General features: G+C 50.5%; 1 non-coding gene across 1 annotated transcript; it reads right to left on the reverse strand.

The window, feature by feature from the left end:
* Positions 1–2,225: 2,225 nt before the first annotated feature.
* On the reverse strand, positions 2,226–2,297 carry Trnae-cuc (transfer RNA glutamic acid (anticodon CUC)). Its single transcript has one exon. It is a non-coding gene; the product is annotated as a tRNA-Glu (tRNA).
* Positions 2,298–12,034: the final 9,737 nt, after the last annotated feature.

The raw sequence follows: 12,034 nt of genomic DNA on the forward strand, positions 1-12,034 counted from the left end.
GGTCACCACTTAAGTGTCACAAAATGGCAAGGGGACATTGGATCCCATACTCAGTGACTCTAAAGGACAACCTTAGGAGTTGCTTCTATAAAAACAGAGCAGTTTCTTTGGGGATGTGTGCCTCCACCAGCCCCGGGAAGATCTTTCTTATCCCTCCCAACTTCTGGTGGTGCCAGATGACTTTTGATTGTGACAGCATCCTTCCACCCTCTTCCTCTGGTTCATGCCTTCTGTTCGGTGGGCTCACATTTCCTGGTTGTTTTGACCGACCCTACTACCCCATGCTGGGTGTTGGTAACCCTTGTTTGCTACAGAAATCACTTGTTCAACACCAGCTTTCCCCACCGGTCTATCATTTTGATGTGAGCAAGATGCACACTCGTCTTTCTCCTGGGTCTAAGCCCTGTGCCTGGCGCACAGCCTGCCGTGGAATAGCCACCTGTCTAATATTTATGGGATGCAAACATGACAATAAAGGCAGACCTCTCCCACTCTGTAAAATACACAGAGTCTGGTAAAAAGGAGCAAGGAGAAATGCAGAAGGAAAGACGAAGGGGCCAGAGGGGTGGGAAGTAAGCTCCAGCTGGTTGGAAAGACAAAGGGACTGGGTTCTCTCATCCTGGCAACAGGAGCAAGAAGGGCAGCGTGAGACTGCTGGATTCCAGGCTCTCCCATTCACCTGGCAACCTGACCCTGACAAGCAGGGTCGCAGGGTTGGCTGACTGTCCCCACTTTACATATGTGGAGATGACAGAAACTTGCGTCCAAATGGCCTGATACCCATAAAGTCCATAGGTGGCAGTGTGAAGTTGGCACCCAAGAGCATGGAACGTCAAAGCTGAAAGGCAAGACTCTGCAGATCAGGCCAGGACAGACTAACCCGGCCTGTGCCAAGTCGGCTGCTCATTCCCAGAGGGACTTGCCTACCTGCCCCAGGATTGCTAATGAGCTACTGCTCATAGCCAGAAAAACGGAGTGCCAATGGGATTCAAGTGTGGAAAGACCTACGGCCTCACCTTGCCGGTGAGCTGGGGCAGCAATCAGGGTTCTGAGGGAGAGCTATTTCCCTTCTATTCTCAAGCCTTCACCCATGCCTTCCCAGACTTGTAGAGACACCAGCCAGACTGGCTAGGGGCCCAGAGAGGAGGGCACCAGCTGGAACCTACTTCGACAGCACAGCCAGAGTTGTGCGCAGCAGGGTTGGCGGCGTGTTTGGGGGGGTTTGGGGGGGTGCCTGTCTTTCCTCCCAGCTGCGCTGTTGCTGGGCCAGAGGCTTGCTGTCCCTCGGGGAGCCTTCCCATTTGTAATTCCAGTCTCCATGAGCTACGCTCAGGCATCCCAGCCCCAGGATGGGATGAGAAGGAGGCTGCCATTGTGTGCCCCTGGTATAGAAGAACTGTGTTTGCCCTGGCTTATGTCCCTCGATACGGACCCTTCCGGGCACACCGGCCAAGAGACCTCCCATTCAAAGCCTTTACTTCCACTCCCATCTGTCCATTATTCAGAACTTAACTCCTTATGCACAACTGAAGATGGTAACTGGAGATTAGAGCCTTGGAGAAGGGCCACCCTGGGAGGGCTTTGTTTCCTATAGAGCACTGGCCCCTTGGATCCCTGCCCTGAGTGCGTGGGGGTAGAGTCCTCTCCCAGGCTTTGAGTTAGCACTGTAGCCAACTGTGTTAACACAGCGGGAGTAACAAAGGATCAGGGTGCTAGAGAGAGCTGCCCTCCAGGGCTCCCACCTGGGCACCTGGCTCTCAGCATGTCAAAGTTAGGCTTGGTGTAGTGGCTTGCAGAAAGTGAGTGTCTTGGCTCTTGCCTATGTTGCTGGGTTACCACTACCATTTTTCTTCCTCCAGCCCTTTGTCAACCACAGCGTGGCCACCACCGTGTCTGTCCCAAAGCAAACAGAGCAATGAGATTAGAGAGAATGAGAAGATCCGTGCTTGTCAAAGTTGTTTTTTTTTTTTTTTTTTTTTTTTTTTCCGAGACAGGGTTTCTCTGTAGCTTTGGAGCCTGTCCTGGAACTAGCTCTTGTAGACCAGGCTGGTCTCGAACTCACAAGAGATCCGCCTGCCTCTGCCTCCCAAGTGCTGGGATTAAAGGCGTGCGCCACCACCGCCCGGCAATAAGAGAGGTGATGTGGGGGCAGTGCCCCCTCTCCCCCGGGCAGGGCCGGACAGGTGTCAAGAAGGGGGCGAGTTGTAGAGAGGAAGAAGAGAAGCTTCCCTGACCGGGAATCGAACCCGGGCCGCGGCGGTGAGAGCGCCGAATCCTAACCACTAGACCACCAGGGAGCGACAGCTTGTCAAAGTTTTGATTCGGCTTTTTTTTTTTTTTTTTTTTTTTTTTCAGCGCAGTAGCTAGAGGCTATGTAGTGGAAGGGACTTCCAAGAGGAGAAATCGGGACACCCAGTCTGTGGCCTTGGGTCTTCTTGTCTTAGACTCTCCATTAGACACACCTTCGGCTAACATCTCAGCTAAGTATGGCAGACGGGCTGCTTCTGGCTTTCTCTCTGCTGTCTAGGATCCTGAAGCAAAGGGCTAGGTCAGTGAGAGAACTTACTCTTTCCAGACTTAAGATGATAGGCAGAGGTCAGGACAAGGGTAAGGGAGGGTGGGACAACCCAGGTTCACCCATGCATAGCAGAGAATTGCTTAGCTCCACATGGGAAGGCTAGATTGCCATGGCCAGTCTACTGGCTTCCCTGTAGGCCAACGTTGCCACACCCTGTCTCTCTGGGAGGGCTGTAAGTCACTGCTCAGCCTCCTCAGACCTCAGGCTCATTGAGATGAAGGGAGACACTGGGAAGGCAAGTCACCCTTGCCACCACCCTCTTGGGGCTAGCAATTTCTACAGAGAGAGACCTGCTAAGAGCCTAGGAGCTGGTTGGTTTGTCCTCAGAGTCTCAGATCTTATAAACCATCTTGCTAAACCAACTGCAGAGAACTGGGGCCTCTACCAACCCTTGCCTTTACCTTTGGTATCTCAGTACACCGTAACCCATTTCCAGACTGAACCAGGAAAAATCTGTGCGATGATGTGGTCCCTATCTCTGAGGAGTTCACAGCCTGGCCATGGGGCAGACTTCATGCACTCAAGAACTAAGACTTGAATCCAGAAACATGCAAGGAAGCCGGGCGGTGGTGACGCACGCCTTTAATCCCAGCACTTGGGAGGCAGAGGCAGGCGGCTCTCTGTGAGTTCGAGACCAGCCTGGTCTACAAGAGCTAGTTCCAGGACAGGCTCCAAAACCACAGAGAAACCCTGTCTCAAAAAAACAAAAACAAAAACAAAAAAAAAACCAGAAACATGCAAGGGTGTACACAGTCTGAGTCCAAGTGTAGAAACAGATCATTGTTTGCCAGAAGTTCAGAGCACCAACGCAGGGAGAGAGGTTGAATGGGTGGGGTAAAGAGGGGTTTGAGGGCAGAGAGACGCTTCTAGATGGCAAATACAGGACATTAGACTTTCGCCCAGACACACCACATGGATAAGATGAGCAGTGATCCTAACGCAGACTGTAGGCTTTGCCTAGAGTAATCCATTGCCCTAGTGCCCTTACCCCACGCCATACTAATGTAAGATGCTCACGGTGGGAGCAACTGAAGTGGGAGCGAGGAGGTGCTCGGGAACTCTCCGTACTTCCCAGTCATTCTCCCCTTGCAAACTGTTTAAAATCATAGTCTATTCGTTTAAGAGAGATGCAAAGTGGAGAAAGGAAGGGAGGGATGGCGTCATGGTGGGAGGGCTAAGGGGGGGGGCGTGGGGAGACTGGGAGGAAGAGTTAGAAACCCAACTCTAAGAGGCGCAGGGCTCTTAAAGATGTTTCTCCCACACAGAACCCAAACTTGCATCTTTGGGGACCTGAAAAAGACCTTGCAGATCAGAGCCCCTCATTGCAGCAGAATGAGAGGGGAGGGGAGGAAGTGGGGGGCTACGGTTTAGGGAGTGGAGCCCCTAGCACAGAAGGTACAAACCCCAAGTGCTATTAGTCAAAAAAGAACTTGAAATTAAAAAACGATTTCAAGCCGAGGAAGGGGGAGTACGTAAGTTACGGCATCCCCGAGACATTTATGAATAATACAAATGCCGTGAGGTGCTCGAGCCGGAGCACAGTTAATTAATATGTACAGGAGCAGAGATGCTCTCGGAAAACAATGGCGCTGCTTCCCTCTTGCTGGAAGTAAAAATATTTCCAGAAAGACGGACACGTTTATTATTTCCTCGCATAATTACCTTATTGTGGAACGGTTGTAATGGAACACATTAGAGACATTAGAGGCTCTGAGCACCTGCCTGCCTACCCTTAATGTGCTTGGGTTCCGTGGTGCTGGGCTCGGCAGGTAGGCAGAGGCTGGCGGGGGGCCTGGAGAGACAACCTTGCCCTTCCCTCCTGCTCTCTGCTTCGCCCCTGAAACCAACCCACTCTTCTCAGTCCCCTCCCCTGCCTTCCATAGCTCCCTGCCACCCACTTCGGGGCACCTCTGTGAGCAGGTGACAGCTTGAAGAGCAGCGGGTGTTGTAAGAGGCTGGACCCAGAAGAGATGACTCTAGAAGTGAGAAATGCGGAAGTCATCCCCAGCTGGAGGCAGAAGGATGGGAAAGCTGGAGAGAGATGGTTTCTATGCTCACCCCCAAAGCAGGACAGCCTGCTGGGGGAGCTGTCTGCCTTTCTGCTGCTCTGGGAATTACAGAACATCCTAGTTTCCTTTCTGTTGTTGGGACAAATGTCCTGACAAAAAGCAGCTTAGGTGTTATTTGGCTTACAGTTCCAGGTGAAGGTTCATCTTAGCACCGTAGTCAGAGTGGAAAGAGTTTGCGACAGTGGTCGCATTGTATCCACAGTTGAGAAGCAAAGAGAAGACAGGCACCTTCGCTGGCTCAGCTAGCTTTCCTCACATTGACACTTGCAAGGTCCCACCTAGGGAATGACACTGCCCACAGTGGATTGGATCAATTAACAACCAAGACAGCCACCTCCATAGACAAGCCCACATACCAACCTGATCCAGAAAGTCTCTCAACTGAGATTCCCTTCCCAGGTGGTTGTAGGCTGTGGCAAATTGACAATTAACTCTCACAGATGTAAAGGAGAAGAAGTCTAGTCTGAGAGACTGGGCCCAAGTGTATCCCTTATTTTTAGCCCAAACCCTCAAATTCCTTTGTTAATATGACGAGTTTTAGCATCTTTACCTATAAAATGGTACCTGTGATGTTAATTTTGGGTGTCAATGTGATGGGACTGAGGGTCGCCTATGGACTTGGTAAATAAATGTATGGTAAGGGTTGCTTCTCTCATTACTATGCCAAAATACTTGGCAAACACAACTTAAGGAAGGGTTTGTTTGGGCTCACAGTTTGAGGCTACCCTCAGTCCATCATGGGGGTAGCTGGTCACATTGTATCTGTCACCGGAAAACAGAGAGAGAGAGGAATACAACTGTTCAGCTCATTTCCTTTTCTTCTCCAGTTCTAGACCCCAGCCTATGGGATGGTGCCGCCTACAATTAAGGTGTACGTTCTCAAAATTCACCCAATCTAGGAATCCTTTGTGGACATGCCAGAGGTTTCTCTCCCAGGTGATTCTCAAGTCTACCAAGTTGACAGCGTTAACCATCACAAGATGTTTCCACGGGAGATCAGCATTGAGACCAGAAAAAATGAGTGGGGAGGACCTGTTCTGAAGGAGAGCAGGTACTCACCAATCAGCTGTGGGCACAGATGGGCCAGGAAATGAACAAAGGAGATCTCTCTCTCTCTCTCTCTCTCTCTCTCTCTCTCTCTCTCTCTCTGTCTCTCTGTCTCTGTCTCTCTCCCTCTCCCCCTCCCTCCCTCCTTCCCTCCCTCCCTCCTTCCCTCCCTCCCTCCTTCCCTCCCTCCCTCTCTCCCTCTCTCCCTCCCTCCCCACATCTGGCCATATGCTTTTTCCTTCTCAAAGGCAGTCCTACCATGATTCTAACCCACTTCTATCATGATTTCCTCAGCAACAATGCAATGTAGGCAGCAGTGGCGGTAGGGGTGGAGCAGCAGAGGGTCCGCCAGAGTCTAGACCGATAGGGATACCCAATCTTGGCTTTTCAGCCTCCAAAGCTGTGGTCTAAATAATCTTCCCTTCTTTCTACCATACTCAGTCTTAAGTATTTGGCCATAGCAACCGAAAACAAATTAAAAGTACTGCCAGCACAGGTCTGGCACATTCTGGTCACCTCAGACAAGCGACACGCCTAGTTCACCAATCCTACCCTTTTCCTCTACAGAGGGTTCTCTCCCCCCTGCGGGGAGATGTCTAATTTACTCTTCTCCAGGAAAAGAGGTACCAACTTCTCCATTTGCCTCCCTTCCTCCCTTTAATGATTGCACATGCTGGAAACCTGATTTTGGCAATCCACACTGCCGTGTACATGAGTGACGTGCCTGCCTCTCCGACCTTAATGCTCTGTCCTTGGCTTTCTGCCGCACATCTAGCTGTCCCATCCCCCACCCCCACCACACACACACACACACACACACACACACACGCTATTTCTTCTCTCTCTTCATCCCAACCTACAGAAAATTGCTCTGGAACCTCCTCGAATCCCATGTTCTACGCCTTATGGCTCAGTTGTTTAGATAAACCTCACATCTGAGTTCTGAGTTCTAGGATTTGTGAATCTAGCCATCCACGAGACATATTTACCTATGTTTTAAAAAGCCAGCTAGTAGCGACACACACTCTTCATCTCAGCACTCAGGGCAGAGGCAGGCAAATCTCTGAGTTCGAGGCCAGCCTGGTCTACAAAGTGAGTTCCAGAACAGCTGGAGATACACAGAGAAAGCCTGTCTCAAAAAACCAACACACATGCACACACACACCAAGTGCCTCAAGGGGGAACCTTCATGTTCTCCCCATAATTGCTTCTCCTATTTTGTATATCTGGGCCTGGCAACCCCTACAATTGTTAAGTTGGCACAATCTAGAATCACCTGGGGAGTCCCAGTGAGAGACTGTCTAGATCAGGTTGGTGGTGGACTTGACTGTGGAGGAGTGTCTTCATTGTTTTCATTGATGTGGGAAGATCCAGCCCACTGTGGGTGGCACCATCCCTTAGGCAGGGGATCTTAGAGGGCATCAAGGTGAGAGAGAACTGAGCACTGATATGCACACATGCATTCATCTTCTCTCTGCTCTTGACTTGGGAGGTAACCAGCTATTTCAGGTTCCTGCCTTAACATCCTGCAATGATGGTCTGTAACCTGAAATTGTGAACTGAATGAATCCTGCCTTCAAGTGGCTTTAACACAAATGAAAACAGAACATCTTGCAATGCAGAAATCCAGGAGTCCTTCCCTCATCCCTTTACCTCTCATATTCATCCAGCCACAGAGCTGATCACATGTCTGGAATAACACAGGACTCACAATCCTACTGTCTAGGCATTGTCCTCTTCTCCTGAGTAGGTTCATAGAGCTACCCTTCTCTCTACGCATCATCCCTAGAGAATGTTCAAGATGTTGGCACTGTTACAGAGGGTCATAAATGGGTTGTTCTTCCTTTATCCCCTTGTCCATAGTGCTACTGGTCCTCTTTCTAAACCCTGGAGGTCTTTCCCTTGCTTGAAAACCCCCATAACTCCCGGATGGGTAGGAGTGACACCTGCTTCTGCCCTGTTCAATTCGTAAATCTTGCAACTCCCTCCACTCTATGTCAAAGGATCTGCTTCATGCAATTTTGCTTTGTATGTAACGTCCTTTTTGCCTAGGACTTCGTCTGTCCACCACCTGATCAGTCTCTATTGTAAACTAGGAATGGCTGATGTATAATGAATGCCTTAAACTTGGTGGCTTCAAATAGAGCCATGTCTTTATTACCATGGCTCATGCTTCTGGGCTTGGCTGGGCTCAGCTGGGAGATTCTTCATGGTCTCATTGCAGTCAGTGACTGGGTTTGGAGTTTCCTTGAATGCTTTCTCAACTACATGTCCAGCTGGGTCAATTTTGTCCTTATGGTGAGGTTGTGGTCTAGGACACCTTCACACAGCCTCCCCATGTGGCTTAGGCTTCCTCCTAACATGGCGGCTATGTTCCTAGCACAATTATCCAGAAGGACAGACATCAAGAGAAAGTCTATAACTTTTTTCCACCTAACCCGGAAGTCCTGCAGCTTTCCGTATCTTATATCTTACTGAGCAACATTGCCACCAGGGTCTGGCTAGGTTCAAGGGGAAGGACACAGACTTCATCACTTGGAATGGGTGTGGAAAGGTTTAGAGACAGCACCTAGTGTGGAAATAGTGTACAATGCTCCTATATGAAAATACAACCCACCGCAGGAGACAGCGCCTCCTCCAGGAGGCCTGGAATGCTGTTGAAAGTTGGGGATGTGCTCCCCAGAATCACTTGGTCTCCAGCTGGGGCCACAGGTTTTTGGAAAGTTATGGAACCCTTAAGAGGTGGAGCTCACTAGAGAAAGTGGGTCACTCTTGGGGGTGGGCTTGAAGCTTTACAGCCCATCATCGCTCCCTGTCTAGTCTCCTTTACCTGACTGTGAATGAAATGGGAATTGCTAAGCCTCGTGGCTTCTGCAGCCACATTTTTCTCACCATGATGGACCATATTCCTTCTTAAACTGTGAGCCCAAAGAAATCTTCTCTTCCTTAAATTACCCTTATCAGGCACTGTGTTACGTCAACAGGAAACTGATGCCGATGCACCCCCCACTGCCCAAGTTATTCCTTCTGTTTCCTTCTTTACTCCTATTATACCCCCTACTGTATACACTGCTATTATTCTCTATGCTTTGCTCTGGCTCCATGAAGGCACACAGCGAACAGTACTTATTGTCAGCCAATTCACGACTGACTGAGGGATGAAGGAAGACCCTGCCTGTTGCCTGCACTCTCTACAGAGAAGGTAAGGTACTTCCTGGAATGGCCACTGCCCAGGGGAGGGTGACCAGAGGCACTAGCTAGAGCTGCCTTCCTCCTGACAACATGCATACTCCCTGTACCTGCTTTTAGCAAAGGCATCTCCCCCGGGAAGTGTGCAGCCATTCTGCAGGTGCACACACATGCAGAGCCGCCATCCAGAACCTTCCACCCCCATGCTCGCCCCCAGCACCACCTCTCGTGCTTCTAAAATGTCCAGTAGTGGAAATGTAGAGTGATGAGTCAATGGTAGGCGAGCCTGGAGGTCTGGTGGGATGGGGAGAGATTCACAGGAGAGGCGGAGATACTGCCCCACATCTCCTGCCTCCTTCCCATCCTCCCCACCAGCTCCCCTGGAACCTCAGTGGGCAGAAATTTCCCTTCTCATTTCCAACCCTGCTCCCCAGCTGCCTGGCCTGGATTGCCAAGGCCTCTGGAACCATTGTGTGCCGAGCCATTCAGTGGGGGCAGCTCCCTAGTGGGCACCACAGCCCTGCTGCCTGACAGGCCGTGTGCAAGGGGACAGGCCTGAATGACTGTAATATGAACCATGAAAGTGGATATTAAAGGCTTTATTACAGGGTGAGGACTGCTAATTGCCACGTTCCTTTCAGGAAGCCGGAGCTGATGAGCTTAAGCAGAAGCACCCAATTATTATAACTCCGTCAGCTCGGAGCTGCGGAGAGCAGGGGAGGGAGGCGGCAGGCTGCAGGCACGATTACCTGAACTTTATCCAAGGCACACACTGCCGGCCTGGAATTCTAAAGGGAGATTGCTTCTGCGTGGAGCTGCCTCCCTGTCGCAGCTGTGTTGTGGTTGATGACTGATTCCAGCCCTGCTCACCCTCTGCCCAGTTTTCTTGTAGGGGAAGCGCTGGCTGGTGAAACAATGGATGCCCAAGAACCTCCCTGGACCCTGTTGGTGACGCGGTTCCCTGGGCTGAGATTGGATGTGGTGTGGTGGGCATGGCGGGATTGAACTCCCTTACTCCTTTTTTGCACACGAGGATGAGGCCAGAGGATGGAGCGGGTAGGTGTAAGAGCACTCGCTGCACAAAGCACTCCTGTAAAGAGGATGCAGTAGGATATATCACACATCTGTAACCCCAGTGCTCCTATGGCAGAAGGAGAATCGGAACCCCCAGACGCCTGCAAGCCAGCTACCCTAGTGTGCAAAGAGCAAAGGACAACAGACTCCACCTCAAGCAAGGTGGAAGATGAGGACCCACACCAGCGATTGACCTCTGACACGGCGTGCACACGGCGTGCACACACTCCCACTCCCACGAATGTGCACACACACACACATACACAAATCATATTCATACACACACAGTTTTTTTTTTTTTTTTTTTTTAAGAATACCAGAGATGATAGAGACTTGGTCAGGTCACCAGTAGAGCAGGATTTGAACTGTTCACCTGTCTCCCTCTTAAAGCTCTGGCTGCAGACAAGTTCCAGGGAGGGTTTAGGGATATGGGAATGTGTGGGCATCGCGCCCACTGTGTGAATGGGACACAAGATGAGCCTTCCCCTGTGTTCACAGAAGCGAGGACGGTGCTGCAGAAGTACTTGAAAGAGCATCATCAGAATTCACGGCCAGCGTGCTCTGAGCATTCTTAATACTTTCCGTCTTGCAGAGGGCTTTCTGAGAGTCGTTCTGCCGTGGAGCATCTACCGGGGGCCAGGTGCAGGAAACTCTGGAATGAGAGCGAAGTTTCTGCCTATAAGGAATTCAAGCCATCAGTCTGATGGTACCGCGAGGAAGGAGCTAGATGGAGGTGTGCGCACACCTATTACCTCTTTTAATTTAATCATATAAATTTAAGTGATCTCAATAAAAGGCTAATACCACAAGGTGTGACCCGCTCATGCTGATTGAGCAGATGGTAAAGGACGGTAATTTCCTGGTTTAAGAGCTACTGCCTCACAAGGTGGTCACTGGTGGGTTCACTGGAGAGACAGCTTTGGTGGACAGGATGTCAAAAAGCAGAGCAGAGGATCAAGAATTGGGAAGAGGGGAGAAGGGGCAAGAGGCGGGTTTTCGCCCACATCCAGCTGGCGGTTCCATTCCTGAAATAATGATTCCTCCTCTTGTGGTTTGAATGCAGAATGCCCTCCCAGGAGACATTTTAAAGATTTGTTCCCTATCCCGCGGTGCTTTCTTTGGAAGGCTGTGGGACTTCAGGGGTAGGGCTGACTGGGGGCAAGTGGGTCACTGGAGTCTTGCATGCACTGGAGCTCTCTCTCCAGAAAGCCTTGACCACCGCATGCCACAGCCACTCTCACTCTCAAACCAGGCAGTTCCTCTCCCATGCCATCTGCACTGCTCAGTCAACACGAGGTGGGTCACACCTTGTAGCATTAGCTTTTTAAGTGCGATCACTTAAATTTATATGATTAAGTTAAAGAGGTAATAGGTGTGCACACACCTCCATCTAACTCTTCCCGCGTGGGATTATCAGTCTGATGGCTTGAACTCCTTATAGACAGAGAGTTCTCTGGCGACATCTCCCACACCTGGCCCCCGCTAGGTGCTCCCCAGCTAAACGACCACCAGAAAGCCCTCTGCAAGGTGTTATGTACGAAGGATATTTGGTACTTTGTCCCCACTGTTCTCTCTGTTTCACTATACATTGCCTGTAAAGAGTCTCTGCTACATGATTTCACGGCCATGTCTTCTGCCATGTCCTCTCCACTGCAATAGACCGAGACACCCTCAGACTGTGAGCCCAAATAAGTGACAAAGTCGTTCCTGCTTTGTCGCAGCAATGCAAAATGCATACACTCCCTCCAGCTCGTGGAAAAGCAGCCAGCTGGCTCTGTCATGGCGCAGTCAGAACAGCATCACCAATATGCTGTCTAATGGACTCAGATGCCCAAGTGATGGCAATAACCTGAGATCTGGGAATCCCTTCCTTACCCCTACTCAAGAGAATCACATCAGTCATGCTGTTGTGAGTACAAAAGAAGGGGACTTTCACCCCCTTTTGTAGAATTGTGTATGCTAACATACAGTGTTGACATGCCCAGAGCTTCTCAGCCAGGCTTCTCAGCACAAAACTGCCTAATCCCCCAGGGAGGGGGTCCAGAGACTTGGGCATATATTTTAAGTCTTTTGGGTT

The sequence above is a fragment of the Chionomys nivalis genome, chromosome 7 (genome assembly GCF_950005125.1).
Source record: "Chionomys nivalis chromosome 7, mChiNiv1.1, whole genome shotgun sequence".
NCBI classification, from domain to species: Eukaryota; Metazoa; Chordata; class Mammalia; order Rodentia; family Cricetidae; genus Chionomys; species Chionomys nivalis.